The sequence below is a fragment of the Vitis riparia genome, chromosome 16 (assembly GCF_004353265.1).
Source record: "Vitis riparia cultivar Riparia Gloire de Montpellier isolate 1030 chromosome 16, EGFV_Vit.rip_1.0, whole genome shotgun sequence".
NCBI classification, from domain to species: Eukaryota; Viridiplantae; Streptophyta; class Magnoliopsida; order Vitales; family Vitaceae; genus Vitis; species Vitis riparia.
Genome location: NC_048446.1, coordinates 14,026,290 through 14,037,209, shown reverse-complemented (window position 1 = coordinate 14,037,209; position 10,920 = coordinate 14,026,290).

The following is a 10,920-nucleotide window of genomic DNA, read 5'->3' as shown; positions in this document are numbered from 1 at the left end:
AGAGAGTTTCCAGTGGTTTACTTTTTCTGTTGCATTTTCCTTCATTTTTTCGTGCTTTCTATTACATTATGTCGAGTCATTATCATGCTAGGGAGGTGTCCCAATCAGGGCATTCCATTCCATGGTCCTTTCGACCTAGATGATCTTTATGTGGAGTGTTTTCACACTGAGGAGTCTCACTCCCGCTACTATGCTTCTTTTCGAGAACAACGTGTTGAGGTCGAGTGTCATGTTGACCTTCATGCCTTCCAAGACACTCCTCTCCTCACTATCATTCGTGAGAGAATGTGGGAGTCTTTGTTTTCTCTTCGAGGGGTAGCTTACCCTCATTATGTTCAGATATTCTATTTGAACATCCATTCAACTGTTGTTGGTCTTACCTTTAGGGTGACCATGTACAGTCAATCCTTTTGGTTTTTACCCAATCCATTTGGCGTGTCTTAGGCATGTTGTGACTTACCGATCGCCTTCCCTTTTCTCTCGAGGTTCAAGCTCTTACCCGAGGTGAGCATGATGCCATTTCGATCTCATTGTTCAGTGTTGCTCATCCTATTTAGTCATACATCTCCATCACTAACTTCACCAAGTCAGCATGGGTCGTCGCTACTTTCTTCACTTATTTTGTCTATCTTTCATCCCATTGAACCCAAATTCACCAATCTACAGCTCATTTTATTCATGTTATCCCCATTGGGTAGCAATTTGATATCACCTAGGTCATTCTTGATTCTATGACCCCATATCGTGATTCTTCCTTACATTTTAGAGCTCTTCTATTCACCCTTTTGACCACTCGTCTCTTGGAGGATGTCGGTTTTGAGTTTGATCCTTTCCTTGCAGCTTGGATATCTCGTGTTCTTATTGATGCAAGCTCCTAGGTTGACCGAAATTCCCTATTGTACCAAAATACTTAACCTTTTTACGTAGTAACTTTAGTAAGGAAAAACTAGAGAAAGAGTCACTACAACTTTTGTAGTATTCCGGGTATCGTCTTCAAAGACTGACTTATGAAAATTGTCAATACTAGAATAAATGAATTGTTTTTGTTTAAATCCTAAAGTGAAAAACAATATGTGAATAATGTGAAACTAAGTAAAAGAAATTAAATTAATAAAAAAAATGAACATTGATTTTAAATTCAATTGATTCAAGTTTGGGGTTTTCCACAATCCAACCTAGGGTACAGAAATTAGAGAAAACAAAGGTCTTTTAAGTAATATGATCTTAGGGTTTTGGGATCCTTGGCCGCTCGTGATCAAGTTGAGTTCTATAACTCAAAATTGCATCTGAAACCTAATTTTTCTTTTTTAAAACAGATTCCTAAAACCATCAAATGAATGAGATCGATTACCAATTTAATATTTGGCTTTTTAACCCTTCATACTCCTTATAGCTTTGTTTAGGGGCAAATAATGGTAGAGAAGACGAGGATAACTAATGATCAAGAATTACCAAGAATCACTAGTATTAGGTAATAATCTACCGTATCATTCCCTAAACGAACTCACAATGATAGGATAAAAAAATGATAAATTGTCACCTAACCAATAATTAATCTCATTGTTATAATAATTTACCCATTGTCCCTATAGGTTTCCTAGTCCTTAGGTTTTCATGCTTCAAGCCCCAAGTTGGCTCTTAGCCTCTCATGAGGGTGATGTCACATTCACAATCCATAATAGGGTAAAAATCCATAATTTGAATAAAAAGAAACTAAAAACAATATATTTAATAAAGAAGAAAAAGAAAACAAACCAAAGTTCTCGTCTTTTTCCACCTTCAATGTCAAAAGCTCCGGAAAAAGATCCAAGATCCCTAAAACCTAGAATTGAGAGAGTTTATATAATACCATCAATTACCTAACATTTGACACACTCTCATTAGCCACTTATTACAAAATAATTTCCTAAAAATGATTAAAAAATAATAAAATGGTGATTTCTAGTTGTGTGGGGTCCACTTAGGGCGGATGAAGTGCCCTAGATGCAATTCTCGAGGTAGAGGAGACAAAACATCAAAGTGGCAGTGGGTGAATTCAAAATTGGTGTCATTTCAAAGTGGATTTCGAATTCATAAGTTGAATAGATGCAATTCCCGAGGTAGAGGAGGCGGAACATCAAAGTGGCAGTGGGTGAATTTGAAATTGGTGTCATTTCGAAGTGGATTTTGAATTCATAAGTTGAATTTCGAAATCATAAGTTGAATTTCGAAATCATTTCGAAATGGCCCTCCAACTTGGTGCAGTTGTCTTCAAATGGCCATAACTTCTTCATTTCAGCTTCGATTTGCACATCGTTTGAAGCATTGGACTCCTGACTTCCTGAGCTTCGAAGCGATATATGGTATGTATATAATGGACTCCATAAAGTGCTCTAAATTTGTCCTCAAAGTCAGAGTATATAATGCCATCAGATTTTTGAGTTCTAAATTTCTATGTAACTGAATCTTGCTTCATGCCTCATTTCCCATGCTTTCTTGCCTTCTTTCTTACTCCATAATGGTCATTTCTCATCTTCTAAACTCATGATATCCTCGTCTTGCCTTTTTTTTTACGTTCAATGAGTCTTGACTCACTTATTTCTTCATTTAGTCATTTTTTGATCTTTCAAAATCTAAGGTCATTCAATTTGCACAATTTTCTTCCCTTGAACCTGAGATAAGTCTCCAAAGTATAAATTAAACTCATGGCTAGGGCCTTAGCATTGATTTAGGTCAAGTTGGGTGATTTGAATGTCTTTTGGTGCACAAATCATATCGAATATGTGCCATTAGAGCACATATTTTGGCTTTAATAATAAGCTAAGCACTATAGTCACATGTATGGTTTGATGGTCCCTCCAACTTAGGAGGCCCTCGTAGAGGAGGATGAGGTCAGGGCCATGGAGCAGGATGCACTTGTTCCAAAGTCTTGACTTTCTTGAGCTTGCACACACATACTACACAACTTTTTCATATTGAATTGAATTTGGGAACATCTAGATCACATGTATGAATCATTCTCTAGATCTAAAGTTTTGATTGTCATTACTTCTATTGTGTTTGGATCTATAGATCCATAAGATAGATTTGCATACACCCTAATAGTTTGGGAATAGGAATGGAGATATCCAAGTATTCCTTGCAGGTTCTTGGTGCCAACCTTTTTCTAGTGTCTCTTGAGAATGTTTTGAAGTGTTGTCTTCGTGGGTCTCCATTTGAGTCTTTTCTAGCACCATTTTTTTTAAAAAAAAATTTTTTAAGTCTTTCTCACTCTGATGGTCACATCTTCATGGCTAGTCAATTCTCTTTTCTCCATCTCAATCATTGTTCTTCAACACTTAGAATTTAAGGTTTAAGAATATCCAAACTTAAAGGTTAGTACTTTAACCTTAAATATCAATTTTTTGAAAAATTGGTATTACTTCCATTGCTTAGATCTAAGATGCCAACACTTAGGATTGCCAAGTTTGAAGTTAGTCAAGTCCATTAATAGGAGAATGAAATTTTACCAATCAAAAACCAAGTTATCGAAGGTTGCCTCCTAAATCGATGTGCCTTGGACATATACAGAGTTTTAAGACTTTCATTTATCACACCCAAATAAAAGAAGGTGCAACCATGGTTTTTTAACATAGATGAGGGCATACGATTAATCAAGTAACAGGTTGTAAGAACAGCATCCCCCCAAAAACCAAAAAGAACATGAATATGGAGAAGAATGGTATGAGCTATCTCAACAAGATGTCAATTTTTACGTTCAACAACCCCATTTTGTTGAGGAGTATGAGCACAAGATGACTGATGGAGGATCCCATGTTGGGACATAAAAGAAGTAAAGGGTGTAGAAAAATATTCCTGAGCATTGTCATTGCGTAACACTCGAATAGAAACATTGAATTGTGTTTGGATTTCAGCATCAAATTTATGGAAAATAGAGAATAACTCAGCTTGATTTTTCATTAAAAATAACCAAGTACATCTTGAATAGTCATCAATGAAAGTGACAAAATACTGAAATCCTAAAGTAGATGCGGTCCGACATGGACCCCAAACATCAGTGTGGACAAGTTCAAAATGAGACTTTGTCTGATTATTCAAACGCTTTGGGAACGAGACATGAGTATGTTTCCCAAGTTGACACAACTCACACGCAAGCGACGACAAAGTGGAAAAATGAGGGACCATCTTCTGGAACTTGGAGAGACTAGGATGACCCAGACGACTGTGAATGAGAAGAGGAGCATCGGTGGAAATACAAGCTACATGAGATGAAGGTGATGTGAGATGATAGAGGCCTTGAAACTCACGCCCTATGCCAATCATCTTCCTCGTACTCCGGTCCTGCAAGATCACAGACTTATCATAAAAAGTGATAGAACAGTTAAGAGTGCGAGTTATTTTGCTGATGGAAATAAGATTAAAAAGACACTCAGGGGCAAAAATGACAGAATGGAGAGGTAGGGAATGGAGAGGATGAGCCAAACCAATACCTTTAGCCATAGTTTGGGAACTATTAGCTAAAGTAACAGTAGGTAAGATAGAGGTAGTAGTAATAGAGGAGAAAAGGTGTTTATTACCAGAGATTGATCAGATGCTCCAGAATCTAGAATCCATGGGCCAAGAGAAGGAGATTTAGTAAAGCAGACATAGACATTATCAGTCTGGGCAATAGAAGCAATAGAAGCTGATGTGGCTGCTTGATATCGGAGATAGATATCATAATCACTACCAGTAAGGGTGATACTTTGAGATGTGGAGCTCGCAGTGAGTCAAGTTGAGATAACAAAGGATCAGATGACTGAGCAATGTGGGCAGTGCAAGGAGGCCATCCATGTAACTGATAGCAACGATCTCGAGTGTGACCAAGCTTATTACAATAAGTGCATTGAGGACGTTGTCCTCGACCCCGATTGCCACTACATCTTCCTCGAGAGTTAGTCTGAGAGGCTAACATAGATGAATCTGAAAGACCATCAGTCGACAAGGTCTGAATAGAAGAGAGGCGTAAGAGACAAGCGAACACATCATCCAATGATGGTACTGATGGACTAGTAAGAATCTGATCTCGGACAGACTCAAGATCTGGACGGAGGCCAATAAGGGTTAACACCATAAAGAACTTGTCAATTTGTATTTGTTGAGCTTTGGCACCATTAGTGAAGGGCATCAAAGTTAAGAACTCCTCATTAAGATATGCAATCCTGCCAATATAAGTAAACAGATCCATGTCCTGTTGTCTCACATGAACAATATCAGAAACCACCTTATAAAATCATTGAATTTCATTCGTGTATAATCCTTTAGCCTGAGTCCAAAATTTAAAGCAGGTTTTGTAAGCACGAAGATGATGTAAAATTTTGGGATCAACAGATTGCCATAATACGCTGCATAATTGTGCATCGATTTTCTTCCATTGCACTTTGTCAACATCAGGTATAACATCCTCACGTGTAACAAGATGATCCTCATAACCTTGTCCCATAAACCAGAGTTCCACGGATGCTGACCAGGAGAGATAATTCTCACTACCAATCAATTTTTCCGATGTGATAGTAGGAGATCTAGAGATGACGGATGTAAAAATAGGATTTTTAGTCGCCATATCCACTTCACTTGAGATTGAATCACGTTTGGATCGAAGAGAGCCCTAAAGGGAGGTCGGATCACAGTTGTGGAAGAAGAACCTGGTATGACGGGACCCAAACAAAGGAGAAAGTGACTGGATATGAAGAAAAGGCCTTCCCAAGGCACACACAAGTCTCGGCCAAGGAAGGGAGCTGTCGTCGAAGGCCGGAGGAGGTTGAAAGAAAACCCGCAGAGGCTGAAATGCAAAAAAAATGGATAAGTAAGGTCCAGAGAGGACTGACGGAGGCTTAGAAGTGCAAGACGACGCCGGACGAGCCTGCTGGTAGAACTCAGCACCAGAAAGTGGGCCACGCACCCTCAGCGCTGGTGCGTGGGATTCATGCCGTCGGAGAAAAACGATGCATGGGAGGCGCGTGGATCAGTTTTTGGCTCCAGTGCTTTGAGAAAAGTTGCAGATCTCCTCTTTGCGCTCCTGATGATGTGGTCGATATCGAAAAATATCATCGAAAAAAAAAAAAGTCGTCAGAAAAATCTCCAAAAAATACTGCCAGAAAAATGTTGACGGTGATAAGAGCTTTTTGACCACGATATGGCTGACCGAAAAGCTTTGGGAAATAGAAAAGGTGATCGGAATGAAACACGATAACTGGACAGATTCTCGGAATTAATTATACGAATAAACTAGAAAGAATAAAGTTTTCTCCCTTGGCACTGATACCATGTTGAAAGAGAGAGAGAGAAAAAAAAAACCCCTTAATTCTCATTCATATGATTAACTTCTTACAATAGAGAAATATATATACAAGGTTAGGTTGAACTAACTACCATATATGTGAACTATATTAAGAAAAGAAAGAAAGATTGTACACTATAAATACATTATATTCAACATTATGTTTTAAACTATTCTTCTACTGCTGGTTGTTTGTGAGCAAGTATCAATTATAAAAAATAGAATAAAAATAATTGAAGAAAATAAGAGAAAATGGTCATCATTAAAAAAAAAAAATTATTTTAAGAATATTTTGAGCTCCTTAAAAAGTACTAAAAAAAATGATTATTTTTTTTTATATTTGGTTTCACATTAAAAAATAAAGAAAAAAAATGTAATATAACTAATATTAGTTAAAAATTTATATATTTTAAAATTATTTAATTTTTACATAGAAAAAGAAAAAGTAAATGAAATCAATTTGAAATACTATATAAAAGTAATTTATTGACATGAAATTAATCTATTTTTTTTTCTTTAATTTTTTCCTTTTATTTTCATTTTCTCTTTTTGTTTTCTTCAAAAATTTTGGGAATCAAAGATAACTATAAAGAAAGTGGTAAGATAATTTTTTTTTTTTTAAAAAAAAAAGAAAAGAAAAAACCTCACAATTTTTTAAGATACACAATCAACTCATAATGATTTTACAATAGCAGAGGATTTTCAGAAGAGAAAACACACCTACCTGCACAAAGTTGATCTTTCTTATAGCAATTAAAACCAAGCTTACTTTTCAATGTAGGTAATCCGCCTGAGTTTATCCCTATCTTCTCCCTCATTCTCAAACACCTCTTTGATTAATTAAGGGCTTACACGCTTCAACTTTAGTTCCTGAAGTTTTTCCAATTGCAATATCCTTGAGGAACCTTTTTCATTTTTCGACCTCTAATTTGCAAAGTCCTTAACTTAGGCAATGCACCTTCCTCCATTTTCAATTCCTCCAGTTTCTTCAACCAATGCAACCCTAAGACTTCGAGTTGAAGGAACCCTCCAAAAGAGCAGACCATTTTGCTTCCACAGGAATTACCCATTAGCTTAAGAATTCTCAAGTTTGGCAGCTTCTTTAGTGTTAGCATTGGGTCCTCCTCTAGATCACAATTCTGCAAGGTTAGTTTCATGAGGTTTTCAGGATATAATTCACTAGAATTCTTGAAGCGTCTATCACTTATTCTTAGTTTCTTAAGCTGGGGTAGCTTTCCCAAACCATTCTCCAACCAAGGACCCGGAGCCAACTTCAATGTTTGAAGGTTGGTAAGCAATTCACTCAAATCACCATTAAATGTGAGACATCTACTCATCATTGGCCGGCTTAAAACGGTACTATAATGACCATATAAATGTCTCAATTGGTGTAGTCTCCAAGCGCTCCAGGGAATCTTACCGAATCGACAATCCAATGTCTATAGATTAACAAGTCTACCTATGGACTCTGGAAGCCTTAATCCACGACCACCCCATAAACACATGTACTTCAAACGGATAAGTTCACCAAATTCCTTTGGGAATGTGATCTTTAGTTTCGTACACAACTCTACGTCTAACACTGAGCAATTTGGGTGCCAGACAAGATGTTAAACTATCTTCACCAACGAAACCAATCAAAGATTGAAGGCAGGAACTATTAATATGGTGCACAATTTCTTTCTTGTGAGGAATTGTAAGTCGACGAACACTGATGGGGGATGTATAATCGATGTTTTTGTATACGTGAAAATTTTTTGAATCTTTGGCTTTAGAAATGGTAAGATCTCGAAGAAGACCATGAATGTGACAAGACTTTATTCATCCATTTGACTTCCGTTTCACTATCAACATGTAACAAAGATCTGTTATCCGATCTTTATTCAAATTCAAATATTTCTTTGTATATAGCAGAGTAGTTGAGTCTTCCTTAAGACTAGGACTTCCTCTTGTATCTAGGAGTGATCTTGTTATTCCTCTGTGTATATGTACTCTATTTCGGTTAATGAAAATTAGTGGAAAAATCATAATTGATTCTCATCTCGACTTGGTATCAGAGCCCATATCGATTCCTCCCCATTAATTTTTTTTTTTTCTTTTCTTCTTTTCTTTCCTCTATTGTTTCCCTCTTACTCTCTTGTTATCAAACACCACAATGACAACACCACACTCCACCAACATTACCTCTGCCGCTAGTCCTCCAAACACTGAAATTCCTCTTATCACCATCAAGATATCGGCTTAAGCACCACTCAAACTCACCTCATTGGCTCTCTTTCCCCTACTATCATTCCCTTCATTGCCCAAGCCAAGACTACCAAAGAAGCATGGACCATCCTTGCCAATACCTATGTCAAACCCTCACGTGGTCGCATCAAACAAGTCAAAACCAAACTTAAGAATCCAATAAAAGGCAACCAGAATGTAACCGAGTATCTTCATTTTGTCAAAGCTTGTGCTGATGAACTAGTCATCATAGGTGCACCATTGGATCCTGAAGACCTCATCGACAAGATCCTCAATGGCCTAGGCGACAACTACAAGGAACTGGTCCGTGCGATACAAGCTCGTGACACTTCCATCACATTTGATGAGCTCCACAAGAAGCTACTCTCCTTTGAAGCCTCTGCACCTGCAATCACAAATTCAAAAACTTCACTTCCAATTACTGCCAATCCAACAAACAAAACAAACCACCAATGGCGCCCAAACAAACCAAATAATTGGCGTACCCCCTCTCCCTCATATGCACCTGCTGGCAACCAGATTTGGCATCCACCAACACCCAATAATGGTCGTCCACCAATGAACTCAGATCAACGTTTCCAAAATCGCAACAACCGTCCTCCATCTAGACCTTATCAAGGCTTTTTTCAAATCTATGGCATCCAAGGACATACAACCAAGAGATGTCCCTCATTTCAAGTGCTTCTCATTCAATCCTCTACCTCTGCACCCTCATCCTCCAACAACTCAACTACTCCTTGGCAGTCATGAGTTAACTTTGCTACCAACAACACATCACCAAACCCGACCTGGTTACTCGACAGTGGTGCCTCTCATCATGTCACAGCTGATCTAAACAATCTGTCCCTTCACTCACCTTACAACAGAATAGATGATGTTATGATCGGGGATGGTACAGGTCTCTCCATCACACACACGGGCTCCACTACTCTCTCCTCCCACAATCAACTTTCACTTTATCTGATGTTCTTTGTGTCCCAACCATGAAAAAAAAACTTAATTTCCATTTCTCAGTTTTGCATCACTAACAATGCATCAGTTTAATTCTTACCTTCTTCTTTTTTTGTGAAGGATCTTCGCTCGGGAGCAATTCTATTCCAGGACAGTACTAAGGATGGAGTGTATGAATGGACGGCTCCCAAAAACCTGATTCTAGCATTCTTTACAGCCAAAACAACATCTATCAACTGACATCGTCGTTTAGGACATCCAGCTCTTCCAATCCTACAACATATTATATCTAATTCTTGTTTAGAATCATCTTCCTCTATGCCAAAAGATTTCTCATGTACTACATGTCTCTGCAATAAAAGTCACAAATTACCTTTTTCTACTTCATCACTTGTGTCTACACAGCCTCTTCAAATTATCTTTTCTGATGTTTGGACCTCCATTATGTCTTCCACTGGTTTTAAATATTATGTCATATTTGTCGATCACTTTACAAAATATATCTGGTTTTATCCCCTCAAACGAAAATCAGATATTAATGAAGTGTTTTAAGCGCTATAAAACCATTGTTGAAAATTACTTCAATCACAAAATCGTCACTTTATATTCTGACAATGGGGGAGAATATTTGGGCCTCAAAGATTACCTTTCTACCACTGGTATATCTCATCTGACTAGTCCACCTCATACACCCGAACACAATGGCTACTCTGAAAGAAGACACCGTCACATTGTCGAAACTGGTCTCACCTTACTCTCCCATGCCTCCTTACTTCTCACCTTTTGGCCTCATGCATTCAGTACTGTTGTATACTTAATTAATAGAATGCCCACCCTTACTCTCAACCTCTCCACTCCCTTTGAATTAATTTTCAAAACAAAACCAAACTATGCTAAACTCAAAATCTTCGGATGCTTATGTTATCCATGGCTTCATCCTTATTCATCCCACAAACTAGCCCCCAAGTCAACACCTTGTGTCTTTCTTGGTTACTTTTTGTCCCAAAGTGCCTATCTTTGTTTTGAACCAACCACCTCTAAAACATATGTCTCTCGTCATGTCCAATTTGTTGAATCCATATTTCCTTACACCACACTCAACATTCAACAACCACGTCTTACCACCACTACAGTTTCTGATTGGATTCCACCAGTTATCACAATTCTCATTCCTTCTCCAGCACAACCGCCTTCTTACACTCTAGAAATACAAGCTCCGGACTTGGCCCCTGCTACAGATTACATCTCAAACACGTTTCCACCACCCCATCAACTAGGACCTACACTGCAACCAGAACCTACCTCACAACAAGTCTCTACACCAGCTCCTCGCCATTCCATGACTACCCGCGCCAAAAACCATATCACCAAACCTATCCAAAAACTCAATCTCCACACACACCTAGCCTCTTCCCCCAGTTCTG